At 37.7% G+C, this 24,603-nt stretch overlaps 1 protein-coding gene and 1 non-coding gene across 2 annotated transcripts in view; one reads left to right on the top strand and one right to left on the bottom strand.

The window, feature by feature from the left end:
- PPM1E (protein phosphatase, Mg2+/Mn2+ dependent 1E) overlaps window positions 1-24,603 on the bottom strand; it is a 187,541-nt gene that overhangs the window by 122,791 nt on the left and 40,147 nt on the right. The window lies entirely within an intron of this gene.
- TRNAG-CCC (transfer RNA glycine (anticodon CCC)) lies at window positions 8,208-8,280 on the top strand. Its single transcript has one exon. It is a non-coding gene; the product is annotated as a tRNA-Gly (tRNA).

The raw sequence follows: 24,603 nt of genomic DNA, 5'->3' as shown, positions 1-24,603 counted from the left end.
TAAGTGACAAGGAGGAAAGAGTGGTGCAACTGACTTTGGCAGCCTGCAGTTGTTACAGACCCTGAACAACAAAATCAATTACAATCTATATTCTTCAGCAGCAAGTCCTGGCAGTATGGCAGACCTGTTTGATATCATAGCTTTATCAACCAGAGGCTTAAACTTATGTTTGTTATAATCAGAATTCCATACAGGGGGGGGAAAAAAAAAAGCACATTGTATTCCATAAAAGAACCACCCATTAGACCCAAACTTTCACATTTTCTATTCATGGCCAATCAGTGTTTAAAATAGGAATTATCTTAATTAAAGAGCAAGTTTATAAATGCCTATGGGCTACACCTTTAGGAATGTGAATACACTCTATTTTTAGGAAACACTTAAATCCTAGTATGAGGTCAGAACAAAATGGAAATAGAAGAATGTCCAACTTTGACATTCTTCCTACCAGCTAACAATACGGCAAATGCTTTTTTTTAATATATTTTCTTCTTTTACTTTTTATTTTTTATTTTTATTTATTTATTTTTTTGCCTGTGCCATGCAGCTTTTGGGGTCTTAATTCCCTGACCAGGGATCTAACCTGGGCCATGGCAGTGAAAGCACCGAGTCCTAACCACTGGACAGCAGGGAATTCCCACAAATAGTTTTAATTTGTTCTAACCCTAAATATTAGCTAAAAACCCATAACAAAATCAGAGGCAAGCTCATATTCTCTCCTGCTTTGGGGGAGGAGGGGGACTGGTGTGAGAGGGTGAGTGAGAGAGAGAGGGAGGGAGAGAGAGAGTGTTAGCAACTATCCTTCTAAGTAAACAACCCACCACTGCTCACATTTTATAACGCCTGTTCCTGTTCACATACTTGTTTATCTCATTCAGTGCCTTGTTTCAGTGCCTCCTTTCTTTGATCTATTTTCCACATTTGTTTTGTTTTGTTTTTGTTTTTGCTGTTGTTACTTGCCCACTTCCATTATTATATCTTTCTTTCCATCTCTTTCTAGTAATCCTCATCTCTAACTGGGCAGTCTTTATCTTCTGCCTGCCAGATTCCTCCCTGATGCTGCCACCTCAACTCCCACTTAAAGTTTTGCCTTCACCAACTCATGCTTTAAAATGTTTTAAAATGATCTTACTTTTTCCTTGATCACCTTTCAAAATCTTTACCTCGATACATCTCACATAGTTATTAGAAAAGCTAATTGATTAAAGTAGTTTGTACTAAAAGGTGCATAACTCTTGAATCACTGGTGTCATTACAGATGGAATGAGGGGAGAAACTTAGGACAGTTTTCACACAATTCAGCTCACTCCCATCCCTGCCTCTAGCAAAGAATAATGGAGTTAGTAAGCCTAAGAAAACCCTTTCACCAATCCCATAAGTTCTTAAAATAAGTTCCCTTCACTGTTGAAGAGGACTTTAGTTATTATTCTACTTCCATCTCTTCTTCTAGTTTCCTGAGGCCCTAATATTTGCTCTACAATGAAGAGTCCATTTCTATTATATTGGAAAAGTACCCGCTTGCTCTAAGCTAAGTTAAATCAAATACTTAAAGTGTTTATACAAAGATATTTGATTATTCTGGTCCCTGAGTGGCACCCACTGGAAAAGAGGCTTGAATGTAGGAATCTTCATATTAAAATGAAATTGCTTCTTCTTTTTCTAGTGAACTCCTTCCTCCTAATCAGGTGACTATAAAAACACAAAGTTTAGCTGAAGGACATTAATATTAATTTTTATATATATACCTATATATATAGAGAGAGAGAGAGAGTATAATCACTTATAGGGATTGCTTACCAGTTACACTTGAAACATCATACCTTACAGTTAGAATTAAGTATACCATTAAGTGTTTCAGACTAAGTCATGTTTTGTTTTATTATAACACAAAATTTAGTATAATAGTTTGTTACTCATACAGCATAGTAATCAGTAGGACTACTGCTACTAACTCCTAATTATGACTTATTCCCACAAGTAATTACATTTATTCATGATATACTTATTTTTTTTTTTTTGTGGTACACGGGCCTCTCATAGTTGTGGCCTCTCCCATTGCGGAGCAAAGGCTCCGGACGCACAGGCTCAGCAGCCATGGCTCACGGGCCTAGCCACTCGGCGGCATGTGGGATCTTCCCAGACTGGGGCACAAACCCGTGTCCCCTGCATCGGCAGGCGGACTCTCAACCACTGCGCCACCAGGGAAAACCTATTCATGATATACTTTAAATGTATTTATTTTTAAACACTTATTTGTATACCTAAATGAAATAAATTTGTATACCTAAATGAAATAACTTAGCACATAGACAATAATTCTGTTGAGCTTTTAGCACAATTTGGACACTATGATGAAATAACTGATGGGAACTCAAAATGGATTAAAGACTTAAATGTAAGATCTGAAACCATAAAACTCCTAAAAGAAAATATGGAGAAAAAAGGATATTAGTCTTGGCAATGATCATTTTGGACTTGACACCAAAAGCACAGGCAACAAAAGTAAAAATAGACAAGTGGCACTACATCAAACTAAGAAGTTTCTTCACAGTAAAGGAAATAATCAACAAAATGAAAAGGCAACTAATAGAATGGGGGGGGGGATATTTGCAAGTCATACTTTGATATCTAAAATAAATAGCGAAAAAAAAAACCCCAACAAAACAAAACAAAAAACAAACAAAAAAAAGCAACCTGATTAAAAATGGACAAAAGACCTGAAGAGACATTTTTCCAAAGAATACAAAGATGGGCAACAGGTACATGAAAAGATGTTCAACATCACTAATCATCAGGGAAATGCAAATCAAAACCACAATGAGATACAACCTCATGCATGTTAGAAATACTATTATCAAAAAGTCAAAAGATAACAAGTGCTCAGATGTAGAGAAAAGGAAACCCTTGTGCACTGTTAGTGGGAATGTAAACTGCTACAGCCATTATGGAAAACAATATGGCAGTTTCTCAAAAATATAAAAATAGAACTACCATATGATACAACAATCCCACTTCTGGGTGTATATCCAAAGGAAATAAAATCACTATCTTGAAGAGACATCTTCACTCCCATGTTCACTGCATTACTCCTAATAGCCAAGATAAGGAAACAATCTAAGTGTTCATGGACTGATCAATGGATAATGAAAAAAAAAAAATATATATATATATATATATATAATTATTATTCAGCCTTAAAAAAGAAGTAAATCCCACTATGTGTGACAACATGGATGAATCTGGAGGATGTTATGCTAAGTGAAATAAGCCAGATGGAGAAAGATATATATCACATTAACTCACTTATATGTGGAGTCTTTAAAAAAAACAAAAAAACAAGGTCAATCTCACAGTGATAGAGAGTAGAATGGTAAGTACCAGAGACCAGGGGGTAGGGGAAAACAGGAAATATTGATCAAAGGGTACAAGTTATAAAATGAATAAATTCACAGCATGGTGACTATAGTTAATGATAATGTATTGTACTTGAAATTTGTTAAGAGAGTAAATCTCCTGTTCTTACCACAGAATAGTAACTATGGGAGGTGATGGATATGTTAATTAGTTTGATTGCGGTAATTATTTTATAATGTATACATATATCAAAACATCAGATGTATACCTTAAATACATATAATTTTTGTCAAAAATTTTTTTTACAAAATTTTTTTTAATTTTAAAAATAGTAATGTGTATTCAGTCTCCATTTTATTCATTCGAACTTATTCAAATATTTTGTCAGAGTTTTAAAGTTATGTATATATGTGTTTTCTATTTACAGCATAAAAGGAACATTCCTTTAAGACACTGATCATGTCTTATATAGTTGATTCCCAAGTAATCTGAAACAGAAAAATAGCATTTATTGCACATTCAAATGGGTCCTGGATTTAGTTTAGTACATCACACATTATTTAATCCTCCTAGCAATCTTGTTAGGATTTCTATTTTCCTGATAAGAAACTTGAGGTTTGAGAGGTTAAGTGCCTTGCTCAAGGTTACATAATTAGTAAGTGGAGCCAAAATTAATTCCAAGTCCTTCTGATACTGAAATCCATGCCCTTTATCACTGTGTTTTATTGTTTCTCACCTATTCAAGAAAAAAAACATGCAATAGAAGTATGGTTATGGAGAGTCAACAACCCTAACAACATTTATAGTACAAGATTTCATCATCTTATTTGGTAAGGATTTATAAAGAGAAAACAGAGCTTTACAAATTTATTCACCGAAGACTTATTGAGCACTTAGTATGTACTAGGCATTGCTCAAAGATTCCTGTCATTATGGAGCTTATATAAAGACGTATTTCCAGGAAGCAAGAAAGTTTCAAGAAAGTAAGAGAGAGGCACTACAAAATGACAAAGTACAAAATGGAGACGGTAACCATCAATAGCAAATTTTACCCAGGATCTACATAATCTAGTATCACTGGCTTATATATGGATTGCTAGTGCATGAGATACCAAGAAGATACTGAACTTGGGGACTCATACCCCCAAGCTCATACTAATTAAAGTCTGTATATGGAAATAAGTAGCCCGCAAATATCTATAATTAAAATCAATTATCTTTTTCCCTGTATCCTTACAATAGTAATCTGAAGTGGTTTGGGCTCACCTTTACTGTAAATTCATTAAGATAGGAATAAAGAGACATTTATTATCTTTCTTAGTGCCAACAAGTAGTCACTAAAATATGTTTTTGGGTAAAGATGTTCTAAATTAAATATGAATCTACTACTTGTTAGCTTGAGTGGCCTTAGGTAACTTATATAACCTCTATGTATGCCTCATGTTCCTCATCTGTAAAATAAAGATAATAAAGCGTTCCTACTTGGTGGTTGCTGTGAGGGTTGAATTAGATAATGTGTTTAAAGTACTTAGCACAGAGTCTGGACACAGCAAGTATTCAATAAAATTTATCAGTTATTAAATACTGTCTCTTTTTCACACTGTTTAATATTATTTACTTTTTAACTAAGGTACTGATAATGGACTAGATCCAGTACAAATTTAACTTTAAAAACAAAGAGAGAGTTTATTCCTCTTGGGAAACTCAAGTACTTTCTAGGAGAAAGTTTTATTACCATACAAGTTTCAGAATGCTTGGAAACCCTGAGTGTTAACTAGTTTGAGAAGTGGCATAATTTATTTATAGCATGTTTCACTTGCTGGAATGTAAGAATTTTTCTAGCTTCTCAGTGAATGTACATCAAAGAAATGGCTACTTAACACTTCCTTCAGAAATCAAGGATTGTTCAATATACGCAAATCAATGTGATACACCATATTAACAAACTGAAGGATAAAAACCACATGATCATCTCAACAGATGCAGAAAAAGCTTTCGACAAAATTCAACACCCATTTATGTTAAAAACTCTCCAGAAAGTGGGCACAGAGGGAACCTACCTCAACATAATAAAGGCCATATATGACAAACACACAGCCAACATCGTTCTCAATGCTGAAAAACAGAAACCATTTCCTTTAGGATAAGGAACAAGACAAGGTTGCCCACTCTCACCACTATTATTCAACATAGTTTTGCAAGTTTTAGCCACGGCAATCAGAGAAGAAAAAGAAATAAAAGAAATCCAGGGCTTCCCTGGGGGCGCAGTGGTTGAGAGTCCGCCGGTCGATGCAGGGGATGCGGGTTTGTGCCCCGGTCCGGGAAGATCCCACATGCCACAGAGCGGCTGGGCCCGTGAGCCATGGCCGCTGAGCCTGCGCGTCCGGAGCCTGTGCTCCGCTACGGGAGAGGCCACAACAGTGAGAGGCCCGCAAACCACAAAAAAAAAAAAAAAAAAAAAATCAGCCCTAGTAGATAATCAAAATTTGATTTACATAATCTGATAAGAAAACTCTTCAAAACACTGAGAAAAAAACAAAAAAATAAAAAATATGCCTTGAGGGGCTTCCCTGATGGTGCAGTGGTTAAGAATCCGTCTGTCGATGCAGGGGACACAGGCTCAAGCCCTGGTCCGGGAAGATCTCACATGCCATGGAGTAACTAAGCCCATGTGCCACAACTACTGAGCCTGCGCTCTAGAGCCCGCGAGTTACAACTACTGAGCCCGCATGCCACAACTACTGAAGCCCGCACGCCTAGAGCCCGTGTTCCGCAACAAGAGATGCCACTGCAATGAGAAGCCTGTGCACCACAAGAAGAGTAGCCCCTGCTCACCGCAACTAGAGAAAGCCCGCCCAGCAATGAAGACCCAATGTAGCCAAAAATAAATACATAAAATAAAATAAACCATGATAACTGCAGAAAAACAACTGATAAAAATCTCCAAATATTATTTAAAAAAAAAAAAAGCCCTGAAAGGAACAGCATTAACAAAGCTATAACTAAGTACAGTCAAGAGAAAGCCCAAATTCACTTCACCCCTTCTGGGTATGTCTAGTAGAACATATGCTTTTTCCCAATTATTAACTGCATTCAAGAATGATACAGTGGGGGCTTCCCTGGTGGCGCAGTGGTTGAGAGTCCGCCTGCCGATGCAGGGGACGCGGGTTCATGCCCCGGTCCGGGAAGATCCCACATGCCGCGGAGCGGCTGGGCCCGTGAGCCATGGCCGCTGAGCCTGCGCGGCCGGAGCCTGTGCTCCGCAATGGGAGAGGCCACAAAGTGAGAGGCCCGCGTAATGCAAAAAAAAAAAAAAAGAATGATACAGTGGTGGTCTCACGTGGCAGGGATCAAGATCAGGACAGCTAATCAAGATCCATACGCTAATTCTGAAGACAGCCAAAGCAGTATACACTCTCCAGGTAAAAATCCTAGCTTACACAAACACACATCACATGAGACACTGAATAACAGTACCATCAATTTAAACTTCAAGCTTCCTATCATGTTATGTTTAAGACTGCTGGATAAAGTGGCACTCAGTTATAACAATGTCTCAGCCATAATTTCCAGTTAACACTGACTTTAAGGAGTTTAAAACATCATTCAAGATTTCACTCTGACTTACACAACTAAGTGAGAATTCTGAAGTTAAGGGCAAAGGTTTAAGTGGTTTACCCAAGAATTCAATGGCAATGACTTTAAAAGGGAAGAGAGGAAAGTGGATGCATTTTTACCATTGAACATCCACATGCACTAAGTTAGAACTATTACCGTGCTGTAAATAAGTATTTCCTACAACTCATGTATTATTCCTTAAAACAACCTATACCATGTAAGTGCAGAGCTCAAGGGTGCACCATTCATATCCCAGTCTATGTCAGGAGTAAGCAAACTTTGGGCTGTGGGCCAAACCTATCTCAACACCAGTTTTTGTAAGTGAAATGTTATTAGAATACAGCCACACCCATGTCTTTACATACTGCCTATGGCTGATTTTGTGCTACCACAGCAGGGCTGAGCAGTTGAGGCAGATACCTTGTTGCTTGGAAAGCCTAAAATACTTACTATCTGGCCCTTTATAGAAAAAAACTGCCAATCCCTAGCCTGTGTGAATGCTGCCCCTATAATAATGCGGTGCACGGCTTATGTAGCATCCCTGGAAACAACCTATTAGAAAACAAACTTGGGACTTCCCCAGTGGTCCAGTGGTTAAGACTCCACGCTCCCAATGCAGGGGGCCCAGGTCCGATTCCTGGTCAGGGAACTAGATCCCACATGCTGCAATGAAAGAGCCCACATGCCACAACTAAAAGATCCCAAATGCCGCAACTAAAATGATCCCACATGCTGCAATGAAGATCCTGTGTGACGCAACTAAGACCTGGTGCAGCCAAATAAATTTGAAAAAATAAAAATAAAAAATAAAGAAAAAAAGAAAACAAACTTATGGTCACCAAAGAGGAAGGGGGAGGGACAGATTATGAGTTTGGGATTAACAGGTACAAACTACTATATATAAAACAGATAGGCAGGACTTCCCTGGTGGTCCAATGGTTAAGAATCCACCTTCCAATGCAGGGGACACAGGTTCAATCCCTGGTCAGGGAACTAAGATCCCACGTGTCACGGGGCAACTAATAAGCCTGTGCGCTCTAGAGCCTGCGTGCCACAACTAGAGAGGCTGCCTACCGCAACTACTGAGCTCGCGAGCCCGGGAGCCCAGGCACCACAGCTGAAGAGGAGCCCACGCACCACAACTAGAAAGAAGCCCATGCAACAAAAGATCCCACATACTGCAACAAAGATCCTGCAACTAAGACCTGATGCAGCCAAAAAAAAAGATAGGGACTTCCCTGGTGGTCCAGTGGCTAAGGCTCTGCACTCCCAATGCAGGGGGCCCAGGTCCGATCCCTGGTCAGGGAACTAGATCCCACATGCCACAACTAAGAGTTCGCATGCCGCAACTAAAGATCCCACATGCCGCAACTACAAATCCTGCATGCTGCAACAAAGGTCCCGCACATGGCAACGAAGATCCTGTGTGCAATTAAGACCCAGCACAGCCAAATAAATAAATATTTTTAAAAAAATAATAAAATAGATATACAACAAGGACATACTGTATAGCACAAGGAGTATATTCAATATCTTCTAATAATCTATAATGGAAAAGAATTTGAAAAAATATATATATTCATATACATATGTATATCTGAATCACTTTGCTGTACACTTGAAACTAACACAACATTGTAAACTAACTATACTTCAATTAAAAAAAATAAATAACAAATCCAGATATTTCCACTAAATCACACAAGATCATGTATAAATTGGGGCTAGTAATAATACCTCCCATAGCTGTTCTTGTAAGTCTCAAATAAGTACATGAAAATATTGGAGAAATGTTAGTTGTTACTAACATTACAGAGTAAAAATTAAATACTCATATAGTTTGGCCTTACATTCTCCTTTATTCTTCCATAAAATCAGGGCTTTAACCATGCATGCCTTCACATTTACCAATCCCCCAAAATGAGATCCTCACACTCCTATTCTAAACACCTGCCATCTATTCAAATACTACTCCTTTTCCGGAATCAACTTAAATGCCACATTCTTGCTGACACCTTCTCTGATTCTCTAATCAATCTTCATTGCTCTTTCCTATGTTCCCCTATGGCATATTACTGCAGATTCTGTTTAACATTCGTTTAATTCTATTTTCTATTATTTACTGATCCTATTTCTCCCACTGGATTTTACATTGCTTAAAGGACTATTTCTTATTCATCCTGACATGCACCTCCACCTCCCTCCCTGCCTACAGTGTCTATCAGAGTTTCTTGTACAGGGATTTCTCTGGTGGTGCAGTGGTTAAGAATCCGCCTGCCAGCTCCCTGACATTAGACTATACTACAAAGCTACAGTAAGCAAGACAGTATGGTACTGGCACAAAAACAGAAACACAGAGCAATGGAACAGGAGAGAAAACCCAGAGATAAACCCATGCACATATGGTCACCTTATCTTTGATAAATGAGGCAAGAATATACAGTGGAGAAAAGACAGCCTCTTCAATAAGTGGTGCTACATGTAAAAGAATGAAATTAGAACACTCCCTAACACCATACACAAAAATAAACTCAAAATGTATTAAAGACCTAAATGTAAGGCCAGACACTATCAAACTCTTAGAGGAAAACATAGGCAGAACACTCTATGACATAAATCACAGCAAGATCCTTTTTGACCCACCTCCTAGAAAAAGGAAATAAAAACAAAAATAAACAAATGGGACCTAATGAAACTTCAAAGCTTTTGCACAGCAAAGGAAACCATAAACAAGACCAAAAGACAACCCTCAGAATGGGAGAAAATATTTGCAAATGAAGCAACTGACTAAGGATTAATCTCCAAAATTTACAGGCAGCTCATGCAGTTCAATATCAAAAAAACAAACAACGCAATCCAAAAATGGGCAGAAGACCTAAACAGACATTTCTCCAAAGAAGATATACAGATTGCCAACAAACACATGAAAGAATGTTCAACGTCATTAACCATTAGAGAAATGCAAATCAAAACTACAATGAGGTATCACCTCACACCGGTCAGAATGGCCATCATCAAAAAATCTACAAACAATAAATGCTGGAGAGGGTGTGGAGAAAAGGGAACCCTCTTGCAATATTGGTGGGAATGTAAATTGATACAGCCACTATGGAGAACAGTATGGAGGTTCCTTAGAAAACTAAAAACAGAACTACCATACAACCCAGAAATCCCACTACTGGGCATATACCCTGAGAAAAACATAATTCAAAAAGAGTCATGTACCACAATGTTCAGTGAAGCTCTATTTACAATAGCCAGGACATGGAAGCAACCTAAGTGTCCATCAACAGATGAATGGATAAAGAAGATGTGGCACACATATACAATGGAATATTACTCAGCCATAAAAAGAAACGAAATTGAGTCATTTGTAGTGAGGTGGATGGACCTAGAGTCTGTCATACAGAGTGAAGTAAGAAAGAGAAAAACAAATACCGTATGCTAACACATATATATGGAATCTAAAAAACAAACAAACAAAATGGTCATGAAGAACCTGGGGCAAGATGGAATAAACACGCAGACCTACTAGAGAATGGACTTGAGGACACAGAGAGGGGGAAGGGTAAGCTGGGACAAAGTGAGAGAGTGGCATGGACATATATACACTACCAAATGTAAAATAGCTAGCTAGTGGGAAGCAGCCGCATAGCACAGGGAGATCAGCTCGATGCTGTGTGACCACCTAGAGGGGTGGGATAGGGAGGGTAGGAGGGAGGGAGATGCAAGAGGGAGGAGATATGGGGATATATGTATATGTATAACTGATTCACTTTGTTATAAAGCAGAAACTAACACACCATTGTAAAGCAATTATACTCCAATAAAGATGTTTTTTAAAAAAGTATATATTTGAGATATATGTTCAAAATATAATGAAATATAATTTGAGGTAAGAAAACAAAAAACAAAAAAAGAATCTGCCTGCCAATACAGGGGACATGGGTTCGAGCCCTGGTCCGGGAAGATCCCACATGCCGCAGATCAAATAAGCCTGTGTGCCACAGCTACTAAGCCTGCACTCCAGAGCCCACAAGCCACAACTACTGAGCCTGAGTGCCACAACTACTGAACCCGCGTGCCACAACTACTGAAGCCCGAGCACCTGGAGCCCATGCTCTGCAACAAGAGAAGCCACCGCAGTGAGAAGCCCACGCATCGCAACGAAGAGTAGCCCCTGCTCGCCCCAACTAGAGAAAGCCTGGGTGCAGCAAAGAAGACCCAACATAGCAAAAGTAAGTTTAAAAAAAAAGTTTCTTGTACATAGTAAATATGCACTGAATTGGCCTCCTGACATTATATACCTAGTTCTGCTCTATATTCCAATCTGTTGCTTATTACACCAAGCTAGGTTGCCTCCAGTACATCTGTCCACTGCTCAAAAAAGGCAACAAGAAAGCTAGAAAACTCTTCTAAATGAAATACACAAAGATTTTTCAATTTCTACAATGTTCAGTGTGATATTCAATATGAACTCCTCCCTATAATTTAGTAATGTTTCTTTAAAAGATTAATGACTTCATCAGGTTTTTCAGTAGAATTTATTCCCTCATTTAATCTTTATACCAAATTGTTCATACTTAAATCCTCTCACAAATAAACACAATGTTCCAACTCAGCTGTTGGCGGCAGAATGTGTTCACAATGAGCAACCCCTACTATCCTGGCAAGAATTACAGGACTAGCTAATTACAGGACTAGTACAGTCCCGCATATCTGTTTTCACTGGGATAAGGAACGATATGGATATATCAAAAAGCAAATGGCCCAGAAAGACATCTTAGGATTTTTCCATAGATATGGAAGTCCCACTAAGTTGACTTAAATTGGGTTTTTCTCCACCATGTGCACAGTTTTTCTATGATAGTAAGAAAAATGCCAGAATATGAGGTTTTCATGAGAAATAGGATAAAAAGATCCCATTGTACAAGCTAGTCAAGACAAAAGTATTTTAAATAAGCTGGAGATTTATATGGGCCTGAAGTCTGACATAAAGAAGATACAGATACACAAACAAAATACAGAAGCCAGTCCCTCCCATAAAAGAGCCTGGGTTTTCTTTGGGGGAGAAAACATACGAAACATATGAAATAACTTCAGAATAATAATGAATATCATATCTTAATGCTGGTGATTCAAAATATTTCTCTCATCTCACTGCTACATCACAGATTAGAACTGCTGCCCTAAATAACCCATACATTATTTGGTCCTAAGACTGAGCCACAGAAACTGAAGGAAAGGAGGATTTTTTCATGAACTGTATTCTCTTCTCCAGCTAATGATATGAACTTTAAAAAGAAAATGGGCTTCCCTGGTGGCGCAGTGGTTGAGAGTCCGCCTGCCGATGCAGGGGACGCGGGTTCGTGCCCCGGTCCGGGAAGATCCCACATGCCACGGAGTGGCTGGGCCCGTGAGCCACGGCCGCTGAGCCTGCGCGTCCGGAGCCTGTGCTCCGCAGTGGGAGAGGCCACAACAGTGAGAGGCCCGCGTACCGCAAAAAAAAAAAAAGAAAAACAAAATGTACATTAGAGGAACAGCACAAATGCATTCACTTTATGCCTGCTAATCAATAATTAGTAGTATCTTACAGAGACAGGTAAAACAGGACACTTCACACTTAGATGCCTACAGTTTAAGACAACAGTTAACAATACAAAAGATGTGACAGTGCAAAGAATGAATTCTAAAATTTCTATTTTAAAAGGCAGAGTCTCATTTTATGTTGCTGTAGATACATTATTTCTATTTTTTTCTAATTAATTAACTAAAAATATCTTATATCTTCCATTTCAGGAAAATAGAACACTAATGTACCCTGAAAAAAAACCTTATAAGTCACCTAAAAATTCTGGCTAAACTATGAAAACTATCTTGAGATAAATGAACATAAACTCACAATCAAAATCACAAAACATAGGAAACAAGCCACTGCGATTAAGGGTCAGCAAAAATAATAAACATGAGACTCATGCCCACAAAGACAGTGAAAATTAATAGCTGCCGAATAACATTTAAAGAAACAAGAAAGGATATAAAAATATGAATAAGGAACAAACTCGGTTTAATAAGCAGGCAGATTTAAAAAGGAACCTGACAGAATTTCTAGAAACTGGATATATAATTAAAATTAGAAACCTGGGGCTTCCCTGGTGGCGCAGTGGTTGAGGGTCCGCCTGCCGATGCAGGGGACACAGGTTCGTGCCATGGTCTGGGGGGATCCCATATGCCGCGGAGCGGCTGGGCCTGTGAGCCATGGCCGCTGGGCCTGCGCGTCTGGAGCCTGTGCTCCACAACGGCAGAGGCCACAACAGTGAGAGGCCCACGTACCGCAAAAAGAAAAAAAAATTAGAAACTTGGTAGATGGTTACACAGCAGGATAGATGAACCTAAAGTGAAAATTCACAGTTTGAACTAGAAGAGAGATCTAAAGAATTTACTCAGATACAAAATGGAGACATAATAGAGATGAAGTTAAGAGACAAAGAGGAAAAAGTAAGAATGTTTAAGAATCTAATTAATGTTTAATCCAATTAGAGTTCCAGAAGAAGAAAACAGAGAGACTAGACAAGAGGCAATATTTGAAAAAATAATGGCTAAGTTTTCAAGCTTGATGAAAACCATAGATTCTCACATTCAGGGAGCCCAACAAATCACAAACAAGATGATAATAAAAGAAAACCACCCTATATACAGTGTGGGGGAAACTGGAAAAACCAAAGGCAAAGAAAATATTTGAGAGGCCACAAGAGAGAAAAAACAGATACCTGATAAACAGACTGACAGATGATTTCTCAACAGCAACAATAAAACTCAGAAGACAGAGGAATAATAACTATAAAAGAGCTAAAAAAATAACCACCAACCTGGAGTTGAAATACATAAAACAATCTTTAAAGTGTGAGAGCAAATAATGACATGATCAAACAAACAAAAACTGATAGCATTAAGTACTGAGGCTTTTTTTTAAATATATATATACATTTACTTATTTATTTATGTATTTGGCTGCACCAGGTCTTAGTTGCAGATCTTCGTTGGGGCATGGGATTTCGTTAGCTGCAGCATGCGGGAAACTTTCAGTTGCAGCATGCAGGATCTTCAGTTGTGGCATGGAACTCTAAGTTGCAGCATGCATGTGGGATCTAGTTCCCTGACCAGGGATCAAACTCGGGCCCCCTACATTAGGAGCATGGAGCCTTAACCACTGGACCACTAGGGAAGTCCCCTAAGACACCTTTAAATGCACTTCTAAATTATGTACTTTAGTAAGAAGGGAATTTGGAAGAAAGGTCTATCTTGAGATGCAGGAATTCTAACAAACATGAATAAATCTAAACAAACATCTATTTATAAAATGATAACAATGATGTCTATTTTGTAGAATTAAATTTTTAAAAAATAGAACTAAAATATCAGACAACAAACAATCACCCTTAAGGAAAACTTATCAGCATTTAAACATTCAGAAGTCCTTGTCATACAAGGAAACTGGGTAAATATATTGATTAACTTTGGGTTTTACGTTAAATATGCGTGTTAACATTTTTAGAATAACCAGTAAAAGAAATATATTGTGTGTATATTCCGAAGAAAGACAAGAAAAAGAAAACAAGGAGGAGGAAGGGAGGAGGAAGAGAGGAGAAGAACCATAAGAACAACAACAGCAGAGAAAGTGTGACAATAAAAAACATAAAAGATGGTAGAAATAAACCTGCTATATCAGTAATAAAAGAAAGTGTAAATGGACTAACATCTATAATGAAAAAGACTGTCAATCTAGATTTTTTAATATTAAAATCCAACTATAGGGACTTGCCTGGTAGCTCAATGGTGGCTAAGACTCCACGCTCCCAATGCAGGGGGCCCGGGTTCGATCCCCGGTCAGGGAACTAGATCCCACATGCCGCAACTAAGAGTTCACATGCAGCAACCGAAGATCCCACATGCCGCAACTAAAGATCCTGCATGCCTCAACAAAGATCCTGCACGTGGCAACAAAGATCCCACGTGCTTCAACTAACACCTAGTATAGCCAAATAAATAAATATATTTTTTAAATCCAACTATATATGTTTTCAAAAGACATCTAAAATATAAGAAAAGAGATTGACAGTAAAAGGATGAGTAAAGTTGTACCAGACAATACTAACCAATATTAATATCAAACAAGATAAACTTTTGTGCAAAAAGTATTACTAAAGTAAAGAGGGTCACTACATGATGAAAGGTTCAATTCACCAGGAAGACATAACAGTTCTAAACTTGTGTGTAACTAATAGCCAAATGCCAGAATATATAAAGCAAATACCAATAGAATTACATGAATAAATCAATAAATTCACTATCATAATAGAAGAAATTATAACTCATCTCTTTCAGTAATTGATAGATCAGACAAAAAAATCAGTACAGATACTAAAAATGTGAATGATATAATTAACAAGTTTTATTTTATAATCATATTTAGCAATGTACCCAACAACTAGGGCATACACATTCTGCTCAAGCACATATGAAATATTTTTGAGAACTGACTACAATAGGCCATAAAGCAAGATTCAATAGATTTCAAAAACTACATCATATACAGACCATATTTTCTGACCACTATTCAATTAAGTTAAAAATTAATAACAAAAAGTATAACTACGATAGAGAATACTTTAATAGAGAAGTAAGCAAACAATTGATTAGGGAAAATTCTTCTTTACAGAAAAATTCAGCTATTAGATGCAGAAGTAATGACAGAATTAGTCACCATTTTCAATAATTAATGAGATATGAATGTAGGCAATTATCATCAATGGCAGCTAAAACCATTAGGTGAAAAAGTCTAAATGATCACGTTGACAATAACTGAAACTTTGGACCAAGCTTAACATAAAAAAAAAAAGACATTATTTGCCTCCTGCTGGAATGCAATATAAAATACAAAGCACCACCTATGAACTGTTCTTGACAAAGACTCAAACCTAAGTCAGATCAAGCCTCTCGATCTGTACTGCCCAATCTGGTAGTCACTAACTAGTCACCTGTGGCTACTGAGCACCTGAAATGTACCCACTCTGAATTGAGATATGCTGTAAGTGTAAATTACACAGATTTCAAAAAATAAGAAAGAATGTGAAACATAATTATTTATATTGAGTACGTAAATGATAATATTTTTGACATCTTGGGTTGACTAAAATGTGTCAAAATTAATTTCACCTTTTTCTTTTTTAATGCAGGTATTAGAAAATTTTAAATTAATTATGTGGCTTGCATTTTTGTTTCATGTTATATTTCTACTGCACAGCATGTGCTGCTCCAGAACTACCTACCATTTTACAAAAAAATTTTATAGATTACCAACAAATGATCTGGTTTCTTCAACAAATACGTGGCAAGAAAAAAATGGAGGGTCAGGAAATTGTTACAGATTATAAGAGATTTAAGAGATATATCAAAATAATGCAAAGTACAGATTGCTTTGAATAGTGCTTTGAAAACTGACTGAATATTAGATGACGCTAAAGAATTATTGTTAATCTCCCTAGGTGTGAAAATGGTATCGTAGTTAAGCTTTTTGAAAAGAGACCTTTGGGACTTCCCTGTTGGCACAGTGGTTAAGAATCTGCCTGCCAATGCAGGGGACACGGGTTCGATCCCTGCTCCAGGAAGATCCCACATGCCGTGGAGCAACTAAGCCCGCGTGCCACAACTACTGAGCCTGTGCTCTAGAGCCCGCGAGCCACAACTACTGAGCCTGTGCTCTAGAGCCCGCGAGCCACAACTACTGAGCCCACGTGCCACAACTGCTGAAGCCCATACGCTTAGAGCCCACGCTCCCCAACAAGAGAAGCCACCGCAATGAGAAGCCCACGCACCGCAACGAAGAGTAGCCCCCGCTCGCCACAACTAGAGAAAGCCCATGCACAGAAACGAAGACCCAATGCAGCCATAAATAAATAAATTAAAAAGAGACCTTAGATCTTGGAGACACATACATACTTACAAACTTATGAAAGAAATGAAATTATGTCTGAGATAGGTTTTAAAATAATCCAGAGGAGAGGTTAGACAGAATTTGGAGGAAACGGAAAATAAGATTGACCAAGTTGGCTGTTTTGGAGTTATTGTTCTATTTTCTTGACTTTGTGTATTTATTTTTAAATGTCCATAATAAAAAGATTTTTTGGTGTGTTTACCAGATTAGTAGTTGCCTGGGGCCAGGGGTGGGTAAAGAGTGCCAGTGGGTACAAGGTTTCTTTCTGAGGTAATGAAAATGTTCTAAAATTAGGTTGCGATGATGGCTGCACAATTGAAAATTTCCTTAAAAGCACTGAACTGTACTATACACTTAAAATGGGTGAATTTTATGGAATGTAAATTATACCTCAATAAAGTTGTTTTTTAAATTGACATTATTCTCTCTCTCTCTCTCCAACACACACACCCCTAAAACTAAATCTAACAAAAGAGTATGAGATGTTTATAAAGAAAATTATAAAATTTGATTGAAAGACACTAAAGCCCTAAATAAATGGAGAAATGTATTACCTTCATGAAAATTCTTTTCAAAATGACCCATAAATTCAAAGTAATTAAATATAAGTTCAGTAACAATCCAGCAGGACTTCTCATAAGACTTGCAAGCTGATCCTAAGGTTTATATGGAAGAGCAAAGGACCATGAATAGTCAAAACATTCCTGAAGAACACTTCTGAAGAAGGTGAGCCTACTAGATGTTAAGGCTTATTTTAAAACTACAGTAATTAAGCCAGAACAAAATTGGTGCATAGATAAACAAACACATTTAAAATAATAGAAAGCCCAGAAATAGGCCCGTGAAAATGTGAAGACTTGATAAAGGTGGCATTACAGATCAATGGGGACAGGACAGAATACACATACATAGGTGCATATACAAACACACACATACACATACCCCTAGGAGTAGAACTGCTGGATCAAAGGACATGTGCATCTTCAGTTTTACCAGATAATACCAAAATATTTTCAAAAGTGACTGTACCAGTTAACATTCCCACCAGCAACATATAAGCCTTCTTGCTCCTCTACATCTTTGTCAATACTTGGGATGATCCAACTCTAATTTCTACAAATCTGGTAAGTGTAAAAATTTTGTTTCATTGAATTTACCACTTGCATTTCTTTGATCTCTAATGAGGGTGAGCATCTTTTTAGTATTTCTTGGCTACTCTTGTTTCCTCTTTGTGATGTGCCTGTTCCTGTAAAATTATTTGTCTATTTATCTATAGAGTTGTCTTTCCTTATTGATTTGTGGGAGTTCTTTCCTTTATCAGTTATATGTGTTACAACTATCTTCTCCGAGTTTACATCTTGTCTCTGCATATTTTTATATTCTTTTTTAAAATTGGGATATAATTCACACATTATAAAACGTACTCATTTAAAGTATTCAAAATTCAATGTTTTAGTATATTCACAGAGTTCTGCAAACATCACCACTATCTAATTTCAGAACATTTTCTCACCTTAACAGTATTAACCAAAAAGCCCATTTTTACTTTATATATCAACCACTGCTTAAATATTCATTACATTTAAAATTGAGCAACAGGACTTCCCTGGTGGCGCAGTGGTTAAGAATCCTCCTGCCAATGCAGGGGACATGGGTTTGAGCCCTGGTCCAGGAAGATCCCATATACCACGGAGCAACTAAGCCCGTGTGCCACAACTACTGAGCCTGCGCTCTAGAGCCTGTGAGCCACAACTACTGAGCCCACGTGCCACAACTGCTGAAGCCCATACGCTTAGAGCCCACGCTCCCCAACAAGAGAAGCCACCGCAATAAGAAGTCCATGCACTGCAACAAAGAGTAGCCCCCGCTTGCCGCAACTAGAGAAAGCCCACACACAGCAATGAAGACCCAACGCAGCCAAGTATAATAAATAAAATTTTAAAAAATTGAGCAACATAATATTATATTCGGTTCAACTCAGATGCTTATTTATTGAGTGGCTACTACATGTAAGGCACTCAAAACTATACAACAGGGCTTCCCTGGTGGCACAGTGGTTGAGAGTCCGCCTGCCGATGCAGGGGACACGGGTTCGTGCCCCCGTCCGAGAAGATCCCACATGCCGCGGAGCAGCTGGGCCCGTGAGCCATGGCCGCTGAGCCTGCGCGTCTGGAGCCTGTGCTCCACAACGGGAGAGGCCACAACAGTGAGAGGCCCGCGTACCGCAAAACAAAAAAAAAGAAAAAAAACAATATACAAGATATAGTTCTGACATTCCAGGGTTACAGAAGGATCCTAACAATCAAGTATGATCACTAAGACATTTTCTTTATTATAGAAAATATCAAACATATACAAAAGTAGAGAGAATACCATAGTAAGCTCAAGTATCTGTATCTGTTTGAGTATTATCAACATAAAACATTTTCTAACACTGCTACAATTAGGAGCTACTAGTATTCACTGTGAGATTTGAAGAACTCCACTGAAAACTTTTTTTTAATGTATTAATTATTTATTTTTAATTTTTAATTTTTTGGCCATGTGGCATGTGGGATCTTAGTTCCCAGACCAGGGCTCAAACCTTCAACTCCTGCAGTAGAAGCATGGGGTCTAAACCACTGGACCACCAGGGAAGTCCCCAAAAGTTTTTTTTTTTTTTTTAATGCAACCATGACAAGGTACAAAGCAGAAAACATGGAATAATATGATTAGACTATCCTGCAGTGGCTACTTTCATATTCCTTCTACCTCATCCCTGTCTCTCAATTCTACATTACAAATCACCAAAGACCTAGTCTGACAAATGCTAAGCCCTCCTTGGAGGGAGGGGAAAATGGAGGAAATTGAATTAGCAAAGGCAGAACTGACATTAACACACAGAGGAAGAGCAGAAAGCTAAAAACTCTCACATACTGAGTTTTTTCCCATCATATTTTTTACCATTTATTAGTTAGAAAAGGGATCTAATTACTCTTTCAACTAAATCCCTATACTGTCAACTAACTGTTCCCATCTTAGCCTCTTTTCTACATAGTTTACATTTCTGATCCTATTAATTTTCTCAACAAGATGATAGTAATAAAGAACATGGATTTTGCAGTCGATTGGCATGAATCCCAATTCTGACGCTATAAGCTGCGTGACCTTATTAGCAAGTTATTTTAATTCCTGAAGCCTGTTTGCTTACTTGCAAAACTGAAATACTTCCTAGTTTCATAGGGCTGTTAAAGAAGTTAAACGAGACAGAGTATATATAGCACTTGATGTATAGTAAGTCTTACCAATTTATTTTTCCTCTAATGTCCTATCAGGTGGCCCGTTCCTTGACCAATTTACATAAAAATTCTCCCCGCTTGGTACGAACAATTCATCTTGCTCTAACCATGCATACATATATAAATGACAAAAGCATCATCTTTGAATCATTAAGAACATCACTAGAATTATCTTTACATGTTTTACATTTTCTGTGTTTTATTAACATGAAGCACATAAACAAAACTGAAAACCATTAATTGAGCTAATTTAAAAAATTAACACAGCAACTCTCTTATGTTTAGTTTAGCACTAATAAAGTATGGTATATTTTAAATCTTTAATAATAAGAAGAACCTGCCATATGCCAGGCACTGTGCTAGGTGCTTTGCATATAATTTGATCACTTGATGCTCACAATAATCCTACCACTATTTCATAGATGAAGAAACTGAGGCTTAAAGCAGTTAGCTAACTGGTCCAATGCTAACTTTGCAGAGCTGGCCTAGGTCTATCTGACATTAGGCTCTTGTTCATGATTATTCATGATTATTCCATTAAAATGGCTCATCACTATCTAATATTTCCTCCTGGTGGCCATGGAAACACAAGGGAAACTCTGAACAGACTAAAAGTTTTAATACTAGACACACACAACGTCTTAAACAAACAAACAAACAAAAAAGACAAACCAAAGCAAGAGAAATTCTCTAGTGCTATGGAACTAGTACCTGAGATCCCCTAGACATACCAGAATCTGACTTAACATTATAATGTAAGATTTGAAAAGTTAGCCCATGTTTTTCTGGCTTTCTCAAAGATAGAAAAATGCCTAGGGCACTGTAGAAGGGAAGATACCCCTGGTTTTCCTACTTTTCCTTGTTAAAAATTTATTAGAGCTCCAAGGATATAGTAGAACTGAGTCCTATCTATTACACAGCTTAATAAATGTTTTATACCATTTGACGTCATAGAGTATCACTAGGTTAAATGCATCTTTCTTACAGAAATGGCATTCTTCTTACCTAGATGACTCCTTGCTGAGATTTACTCATGGTTAGTGAATATTTCTAAACTCCAAAACTTAACACATGAACTGCTGCTGTCAAAAATTACTACATTTAGTACTTAGGGGTTTGAAACAAAAAAACATATGAAAAAATGGTCTTGATTTAAATAGTTGGGTTTTTTTTAATTGAAAACGTGTCCTATGTGTTTTAAATTCTACCTTTTTCTTATGTAAATAATAATTAGTGAGGACTAACTTTCCAAAGGGGAGAATATTTTTACATTTTTTATAGCATTTTCTTTACATACCTGCTAGAAAAGAGGACTTAACACTAATACTGGTAAATATTTTGTTCTTATTACACATAATTATTATTTTCCTTCATAAAACCACAATTTTGGATCCTGTTGACTCTTCCATAGATGGGAAGACAAGCCAGTATGAAATAAGATAATGAATACAGAAGAAAATGTAATAGTATAAGTACTGAGTACCTGAACTCAATTTATTCATTGAAAATCAAAGTCAATACATTAAAAATTAATTATCAATTCTCATCCTAAGGTATAAAACAACTCTTCCTTCATACCTATGCTGTTGCCTCTGCAGAGTCCAAAACATACACATTACACAGAAAGTCAGGTACTTTCTGTGTACCTGACAGAATATAGAAGAGAATATAATGTTGAAAAAAAAATGAATCCTTGGGACTTCCCTGGTGGTGCAGTGGTTAAGAATCCGCCTGCCAATGCAGGGAACATGGGCTCGATCCCTGGTCTGGGAAGATCCCACATGTTGCGGAGCAACTAAGTCCATGCACCACAACTACTGAGCCTGGGCTCTACAGCCTGTGAGCCACAACTACTGAGCCTGAGTGCCACAACTAATGAAGCATGCATGCCTAAAGGCCATCCGCAACAAGAGGAGCCACCACAATGAGAAGCCCACGCACCGCAACGAAGAGTAGCCCCCCACTAGCCTCAACTAGAGAAAAGCCTACACACAGCAACAAAGACCCAACACAGCCAAAAGTAAATTAATTTTTTTTAAAAAAGAATCCTTGGGCTTCCCTGGTGTGCCAGTGGTTGAGAGTCCGCCTGCCGATGCAGGGGACACGGGTTCGTGCCCCGGTCCGGGAAGATCCCGCATGCCGCGGAGCGGCTGGGCCACGGCCACTGGGCCTGTGCGTCCGGAGCCTGTGCTCCGCAACAGGAGAGGCCACAACAGTGAGAGGCCCGCATACCGCAAAAAATAAATAAATAAAAAATAAATTAAAAAAGAATCCTTTTCTAACGCTTATTTAGTTTCATAAGTCTAAAACACCATAATCTGTGTCATACTTCTTTAGTGAATGGGATATGAGCCATACCTCTTGTTTAACAAGTTGAACTTGTTGTTATAAAAAGACTACATCAAAATCAAAATATTAATATATATGAGCAGAACAGTCTGAGCCTCATCCTAAAAAGTTACCAGAACTTCTCTGGATCCATATTTTAATAAATCATATACCTTTAGGTTACCTGTTCTTATAGGTGCAATGATTTTACATAGACGCAAGGATAGCATATTTGCTTTCTTCGTATTAAAAGAAAAAATATTTCCAGATCCTTAACGATCAGAAAATGAGAGTAGTTTGTTTTCTGATACCTATAACACTACTAGTATGTTAATTTTCCTCCCACTCAGGGCTATTTTGGTGAAGTCACATATTATCACAGAATATCTGGAATAAAATTATATCAGTACATACAAGTGGATCTATGTATTTATATGAGGATAATGGCACCATTTGGGAGCAACAGCAAAAAGATTCTGTAACAGGGTACATTTAAACTAATATTTTCTCAAACAATTTTTGAGTATCAAAGAACTATTATACCTGATTATAATGTTTGGAAACTGTAAAAAATAGTCTATCTTTAAAAGTTCGATCAAATTTATTACAATAATGAAACAAGTGAATCACAACATGTGAAGTCAAAACTATTTTTATGCACGTGAAATGCCATCTTCCTTCTCTTACTACTTCCATGTCTTCCAAAGATCTATAAAATACTGATAAAACTATATGGATAATTCACTAAAATCTGGCTAACTGAGAATTAAATCTAGTCTGAGAGAAATGTTTTCGTAGGAATAAGAAAATAAAACAGGAAGTCAGAGGGCATATCCTCAGTCACTGGCGGGCTAATAGCAAAAGGTATAAAACCTAATTAGTATCTCAAAAAGAGAAAACAGGGATGAGGCAGAAATACATTTGAAGAAATAATGACCAAAAATTTCCCAAATTTTGGAAAGACATAAATTTTCAAATTCAAAAGCTTAATGAACCCCAAATAGGAGAAACACATAGATAACCACATCAAGGCACATCACAGTCAACCTGAAGAAAATCAAATATGATGAGGAACTCTTAAAACCTGCCAGAAAAAAATCACACAATTTACCTGACTAAGAAGACAATGAAATGACATCCTTAAAGTAATATAAGAAAAAAAACAACAACCCTGCTAACCCATAATTAATCTCCAGTGACAATATCTTTCAATAATGACAAAAGAACTAGAAAATGATTAGATAAATGAAAACTGAGAGAATTTGTTTCTGCACCACTATAAGAAATGCTAGGGCTTCCCTGGTGGCGCAGTGGTTAAGAATCCGCCTGCCAATGTAGGGGACACGGATTCAAGCCCTAGTCTGGGAAGGTCCCACATGCCACGGAGCAACTAAGCCCGTGCACCACAACTACTGAGCCTACACACCACAACTACTGAAGCCTGTGTACCTAGAGCCTGTGCTCCGCAACAAGCCACCGCAAGGAGAAGCCCACACACCGCAAGGAAGAATAGCCCCCGCTCGCCTCAACTAAAGAAAGCCCACGCGCAGCAACGAAGACTCAACACAGCCAAAGATAAATAAACAAATTATTGTTTTTAAAAAGGTAGTAAACTTCATGTAAAGTAAAAAAAAAAAAAAATCTCAGGCAAGAGAGATATACTTAAATTGGAATCTTCCAGGAAGTTTTCAGAGAGGAAGTGGACTTAAAATATCTCCCAAAAGATATATATAAGCAGAAAGGAGAGGAAAGGCAAGTCAAGGGAAGGGGAAAGACACATGCAAAGAAAGACACAAAGGTAGGAATAAGAATGGTGTGTGAGGAAGAAGCAATGTTAAGTAAAACCTGAGTAAAGAATTAGTTCCTGGACCAAACCAAAATGAAATTAGACAGACAGCTCATGTGGGGAATAATAGAAAATAAAATAGGTAAGGGTTACAGAGGATATTGATAGAATAACAGACTTCATCTGAGCCTTAGTTTTCTTCCAGAAAGTAGGCCCACTTCTGTGCTCCCTGGCATCAGTCCCTC

This window comes from Lipotes vexillifer, unplaced genomic scaffold, assembly GCF_000442215.2.
Source record: "Lipotes vexillifer unplaced genomic scaffold, Lipotes_vexillifer_v1.1 scaffold433, whole genome shotgun sequence".
Classification (NCBI taxonomy): domain Eukaryota; kingdom Metazoa; phylum Chordata; class Mammalia; order Artiodactyla; family Lipotidae; genus Lipotes; species Lipotes vexillifer.
Note: the sequence above shows the minus strand (reverse complement) of the source record. Positions and strands in the feature narration are given on the sequence as shown.